This window comes from Triticum aestivum, chromosome 1A (genome assembly GCF_018294505.1).
Source record: "Triticum aestivum cultivar Chinese Spring chromosome 1A, IWGSC CS RefSeq v2.1, whole genome shotgun sequence".
Lineage (NCBI taxonomy): Eukaryota > Viridiplantae > Streptophyta > Magnoliopsida > Poales > Poaceae > Triticum > Triticum aestivum.
The window spans coordinates 471,098,244-471,104,960 of NC_057794.1; positions in this window are offsets into that span (position 1 = coordinate 471,098,244).

Consider the following 6,717-nt stretch of genomic DNA (forward strand, 5'->3'; position numbering starts at 1 on the left):
ATCGCAGGACTGGCGGACTTTCACCAGATCGGCTAGGTCCTCGTATGTGACCGAGGACCCGTATGTGGTCACGATCAAGTCGATGAAGACCAAGGAGCCAAAGAGGACCAAGGCAAGCGCCCGGTCATTCGGGACACCATTCCCGAGGTCCTAGCTATGAGCACTCCGAGCAGCAGGAGGAGTCCGGCGAGGCACATTCTTCCCTAGGCGGGAAGAAAGAGCGGGCAGCGTCGAGAGACGACGAGGCGTTGGCCTTTCCCCAACTTATAAGCGCCAGTGGAGGAGCAGTGCCTCGCCGACGAGCCAATCTTCGACACCTGCCAAGTTGATCAACTCGGACTCATCCAAGGAGAAGGTCACACAAATAGAGGCTCGTTAGGACAGATGGCCCAGGTCGTTGTATACGTCCACTTGAATGAAGACCTGTCGGCCAAAAATGATTCAAACACGAAATCCGACGACTGAAATTGTTGGGAGTGTGAGAGAGGTCGTTTTACGCTTAGTTTTAGTGTCCTAAATTTCGAAATTTGTTCCTAATTTTCAGAAAAATGTTCTCCGACTAAAAAAATATTCACAATTTTGAAAAATGTTCACAAATTTGTAAAGATTTCATGAATTCAAAAATGTTCACATAATTGTAAAAGATGTTAATGACTTCAAGAAATGTACACAAATTTAAAGATATTTGCAAAAAAAAGAAAAAGGAAAGGAAATAAAAAAGATACGTAAATAGAAAAGGAAAACCCGAAAGGAAAACAAAAACGGTTCAAGGAAGGTTCTAAAACTTTTCCAAAACTAGTGGGGAATAAACACTAAAATGGACCGGATCAAACTCTTAATCGGCGCTGGAGGGGTACACGTTAGGTCAATCGCGCATTACCTACATGCCAAATAGGGATCACCGACATGAACAAAATGACGGGAGCTCTTATTGGGCGCCTTCTGCGCTAGTTAACTAACATAGCGCTCACGCGCGCCCCTCTATGGGCCGGCCCAATATTGAAAGCAGCGCCATTCGTTCGCTCGGTGGAAAATCGATCCAGTTCGATCGCTCAGTGCTGGTCCACGATCGACTATCAATGGCTTGCTGACCATTGAATTATCATACAAAAGTTCACAAAGAAAAATAGGGATTCAAAAAATCACACAAAAACAAAAAGTTTCACAAACTCAAAAAAGTTCACAAATTTGAAAAAAAAAACTTCTTCCATTTCGAAAAAATATCATCCTATTTGAAAAATTAATCATCAGTCCTTGAAAAAGATAATCGATTTGAAAAAAAATCATCAAATTTGAAAAAATAAAGTTCAGTTAATTTGAAAAAAAGCATTTCTTTTTTTATAAAAATGACAAACTTGAAAATAGTTCATCGATTTAGGGAAAAAATTCACTAATTTGGAAAAAAGTTCACGAATTTGAATAAATGTTCATGGATTTTGGTGAAAGGGTTCATTTATTTTGAAGAAAAAGTTCATGCATTTTAAAAGAATCCGCAAACTTATTGAAAGGAAGGAAAAAAGCAAGAAAAGGTAAAAAGAAAAATCAAAACTGAACAAGGAAACAAAAGAGAAAAAAAAGGAACAATGTCACAACGGATTGGATAGGCGACTGGTTAGTGTGCTTGCCTTCCAACGCGTAGGTAGCGGGCTCGAAGTTGGACGATTCCACCTTTTTTGGTTATTTACAGGATTAAAAATCGTATATGGGCTGGCCCAGGTAAGAGCACCTTCAGCGCCAGTCAATAAAATGGACGTTTATGGGCAATGAAGGCGTCAAATAGGAAATGCCCAGAATCACCACCGAATGCTCTATATGTTGATAAATTTGATAAACGGATCTGTAGAGTAGCCCGATTAACCACAGGTCTTGGAAAACGTCACAGGGATAGAGGACAATTAGGTCAGGTGGCCAAGGTCGTGGTATACTTCCACTGCAAAGAAGATCTGTCGGCCAAAAATGATTCAAACGCGAAATCCGACAGCTAAAATTGTTGGGCGTATGAGATAGCTTGATGTAGTCTCGGTTTTCCTCTCCTGAATTTAAAAAATTGTTCCCGATTTTCAAAAAAATAGCTGTCAGAATTTCAAAAAAATGTTTGCAAATTCGTAAGAATGCTCATGAATTCATAAAATGTTCACAAATTTACAAAAAAAAATCATCATTTTAAAACATGTTTACAACTTTAAAGATGCCCGCAAAAAAGAAAAGAAAGAAAAAGTAAAAAAGAAACATAAAATAAAAATAACAAGGAAAAGGAAAATTCAGAAGGAAAACAAAAGGCCGGTTCACGGAAGGTTCTAGAACCTTTCCAAAACTGTTGGGGAATAAACGCTAAAAGGGGTTGGCCGAAACTCTCAATTGAGTGCTGGAGGGGTGCGCCTTAGGTCGCTCGCGCGCGCGCGACCTGCAGGCCAAATAGGGATCGCTGACATGAACAAAATCACCATCAGTCGCTATGTATATTCACCGGTTAGATAAATGGGCTTGTAAAGCAGCCCAATCAGCCACAGGTCCTGGAAAAGATCACAAGAATAGAGGCCCACTAGGACAGGTGGCCGAGGTTGTGGTATACTTCCACTTGAATGAAGATCTATCGGCCAAAAATAATCCAATCGCAAAATCCGATGGCTAAAAGGGTTGGGGGCGTGAGAAAGCTCGGTTTTATTGTACTAAGTTTGAAAAGGTCTTCCCAATTTTCAAAAAATGTTCACTGATTTAAAAAAAGTTTGTGAATTCAAAAAAAAGTTCATGAATTCAGAAATTATTTGTGATTTTAAAAAATGTATGCAAATTTTGCAAAAAAATTCACATACTTTGAAGATGTTTGATAAAAAAGAAAAAGAAAGAAAAAACATAAAATAAAAAAATAGAAATAAAAACCGGTAAGAAAACAACAAATAGGTTCTCAGAATTCTAGAACCATTCCAAAACTGGTGGGGAATAAGCACTAAAATGGGCTTACCAAATCTCTCGATCGGGCGCTGGAGGGGTGCGTGCAAGGTCGCTCGCGCGTGACCTATGCGCAAAATGGGGATCGCCGACATGAACAAGATTACCATCGATCGTTCTCTATGTTGATCGGTTAGATCAATGGGCTTGCAAATTACCTCAATCAACCATGCCCCTGGTCGCCGTAGGACAGGCGCCCCGGGTCATGATATACTTCCACTAAATGAAGACTTGTGGGCCAAAAAAGTTTCAAGCGCAAAATCCGATGGATGAAATTGTTGGGGGCGTGAGAGAACTCGGTTTATGCTAAGTTTTATGGTCCCATATTTCAAAATTTTGCTTTCCCAATTATCCAAAAATGCTTGCTGATTCAAAAAATGTTCAGGAGTTTCAAAAAATGTTCACAATTGTTAAAAAATATTGGCAAATTTGTGAAAAAGTTCAGGAATTGTGAAAATGTTTATGAATTTCGAAAATGTTCGCAAATTTGAAAAAAATGATTCACAAAATTTAAAGACGTTCACAAAAAAGAAAAAGAAAAAAGCGTAAAACAAATATAAAAAAGGAAAAAAGAAACCAAAAAACCAGAAGGAATACAAAAAATCGATTCAGGGAAGATTCTAAAACCTTTCAAAACTACTGTGGAATAAACGCTAAAATGGGTTGGCCCAAACTCTTGATCATGCGTTCGAGGGGTGTGCGTTAGATCGCTCACATAGGACCCACACGCCAAATAGGGATCGCCGACAGAATCACCTCCGATCACTCTATATGTTGACCGGTTAGATTTTTTTGATAAACGTGCTTGCAAAGCATCCCAATCAACCACATGTGTTGGAAAAGGTCACTAGAATAGAGGCCCATTAGGACAGGCAGCCCAGGTCAAGGTATACTTCCACTACGGTGAAGATCCGTCACACAAAAATTATTCCAACGCGAAATGCGATGGCTGAAATTGTTGGTGGCATGAGAGAGCTCGGTTTAGTCTCAGTTTCAGTGTCCTAAATTTTAAAAGTTGATCACAATTTTCACAAAAAAAATCTCCAATTCAAAAATGTTCATGAGTTTCCCATAAATTTCACTATCTCAAAAAATATTTGCAAATTTGTAAAAAAGTTCATGAATTCAGACAACGTTCATGATTTTAAAAATGTTCAAATACTTTAATGATGTTCGCAAAAAATAAAGAAAAGAAACATAAAAGAAATCTAAAAAGGAAAAAAATCGGAAGTAAAACAAAAAACGGATCCAAGGGAAGGTTCTAGAACCTTTCCAAAACTGGTGGGGAATAAACACTAAAATGGGCTGGTCAAACTCTCAATCAGGTGTAGAGGGATGCGTGCTAGGTCGCTCACGCGCGACTTATGCGCGAAATACTGACCGCTGACATGAAAAGAATCACCACAGTCGTCTGCATGTTGACCGGTTAGATAAACGGGTTTGCATAGCAGCCCAATTAACCACAGGTCTTCGAAAAGTCACGAGAATAGAGGCCCATTAGGATAGGTGGCCCATGTCATGGTTTTCTTCTACTGGAATGAAGATGTGTGGGCTAAAAATGATTCAAACAGGAAATTGTTTGGTCCGTTAGAGAGCTCGGTTTAGCCTCAGTTTTATTGTCATAAATTTCAAAAAATATTCCTAATTAAAAAAGTGTTCACGAGTTTCAAAAAAAATTCTAAAATCCGTAAAAAGTTCATGAGTTCAGAAAACATTGGTGATTATCATTTGTTTGCAAAATTGTAAAAAATTCATTAGCTTCAAAGATGTTTGCAAAAAATAAAAAGAAAGAAAAGAAGATAAAAAGTGTAAAATAAAATTAAAAAGGAAAAATGGAAGGGAAAACAAAAAATTGGTTCACGGAAGGTTCTAAACCGTTTTCAAACATGTGGGGAATAAACACTAAAGTGGGCCAGCCCAAAGTCTCAATCGGGCGTTGGAGGGGTGCGCGCTAGGTCAGTCGCACCGACCTACGTGCCAAATAGGGATCACTGACATGAACATAATCACCACTGATCGCTTTAACATATTGATCAGTTAGATAGATGGGCTTGTAGAGGAGCCCAATCAACCACAGGTTTTGGAGAAGGTCACCAAAATAGGAGCCCATTAGGACATATGGCCCACGTCATGCTATATTTCCACTAGAATGAAGATCTGTCGGCCAAAAATGATTCTGTAAGTGCATCTAGTGCCACCCCTAGTTGGTTTTGGAGTATTGACGGCAAACTTGGTTGAGCGACTAATGTGTTTGTGAGAATTGCAGGATAACACAGGTAGTAGTCCCTCATTGATTTGGTTTACCTACCAGAGATGACCCCTAAAAATGTGTGAAGACATTGAAGACAATGGTGGTCTGTGAAGAGATTCACATTGAAGACTAGGACATTAGAAGACATTGTATGAAGACTATGGAGTGCGAAGACATAGTTGTTTCGTAGTTTTCTTTTCTTCTTTGTTGAGTCATAGGAACCACCGCACTGTTAAGTGGGGTCCAAGTGAACAAAGTTAGAGTGACTGAAGTGATGCTCAACCAAATCCTATGTCTTCGAACGAAGACAATGAGAGCAAATCTTATCCAGAGCTGGATAAGTCAGCTTTACTTGTAGCCCAAGTCAAGCTACCACGTGTGTTTGAAATCTGACCGTTGGACACATGTCAGTTCCTTAGTGACCCAGGGTCATTTCGGACAAATCAGGTCGGGTTGCGTCCTGGCTATAAATAGCCCACCCCTACACCATAAATTGATGGCTGCTTAGAGTTTGTGCACGACTTTTGTCGTTTGAGAGCAACCCACCTCGAAGCCTTTGAGGGAGAAATCCTTGCGAGGACAAAGCCCTAAACACCCAGAGCCAAAGAGTGTTAGGCATCACTGAAGTCTTTCTTTCTGCGTGATCTAAAGACAACATCCAAGAGTCATTGTGGATCGCCGGTGAACGAAGTCTGTGAAGGTTTGGAAGTCTCCCTTGAAGACTTACCAGAGTGATTGGGCGAGGACTATGTGTCCTTAGCTCAAGGGGAATAAGATGAAGACGCAGTCTTATGAGTTGAATCTCAGCCTCCCTAACCAGACGTAGAGTTGTCACAACAACTGGAACTGGTCCAACAAATACCCATCCTCACCAAGCAACTGGTTCTATCCTTACCTCTCTTTACTTACAGTTTGTCTTCGTGAAGTCATTGCCTACTTGCATGATCTGATTGACTTCATTGTGTGAAGACTATTGTTGTTTGGCTTCATACTATCTTCCATCCTGATCCATGCTACCTAGCTGCTGATAGTCTTCGTGCTTTCACTTCATTGCTTACTTGACTATGGCTTGTCTAGTGTAGTCTACCTTCCGCTGCATATCAATAGGCTCATTTCTACTGTTTGTATTCAAAGCCCCCGTGTTTTGAAGACTTTCATAAAAATCACCTATTCACCCTCCCTCTAGTCGATAACTAGCACTTTTAATTGGTATCAGAGCAAGCTGCTCCCTTATTCTGTGTGATTCGGTTTAACCACCTGGAGTTTTAGCTATGTCGACTGCAGGGATAATCAAAGTATCTGCTGCGTGCCCTGTCTTCGATGGCACTGATTGCCCCTACTGGAAGAATAAGATGCGCATGCATCTTGAAGCCGTTGATGTCGATCTCTGGTATGTCGTCAAGAACGGCGTTCCCAAGGCCGGTGAAGGTGTCACCCCTGCAAATGTCAAGAAGTTTATTCAACTGGATTCTACTACCAAGAACATCATTTGCGGTCACCTGACCAAAGGACAATAT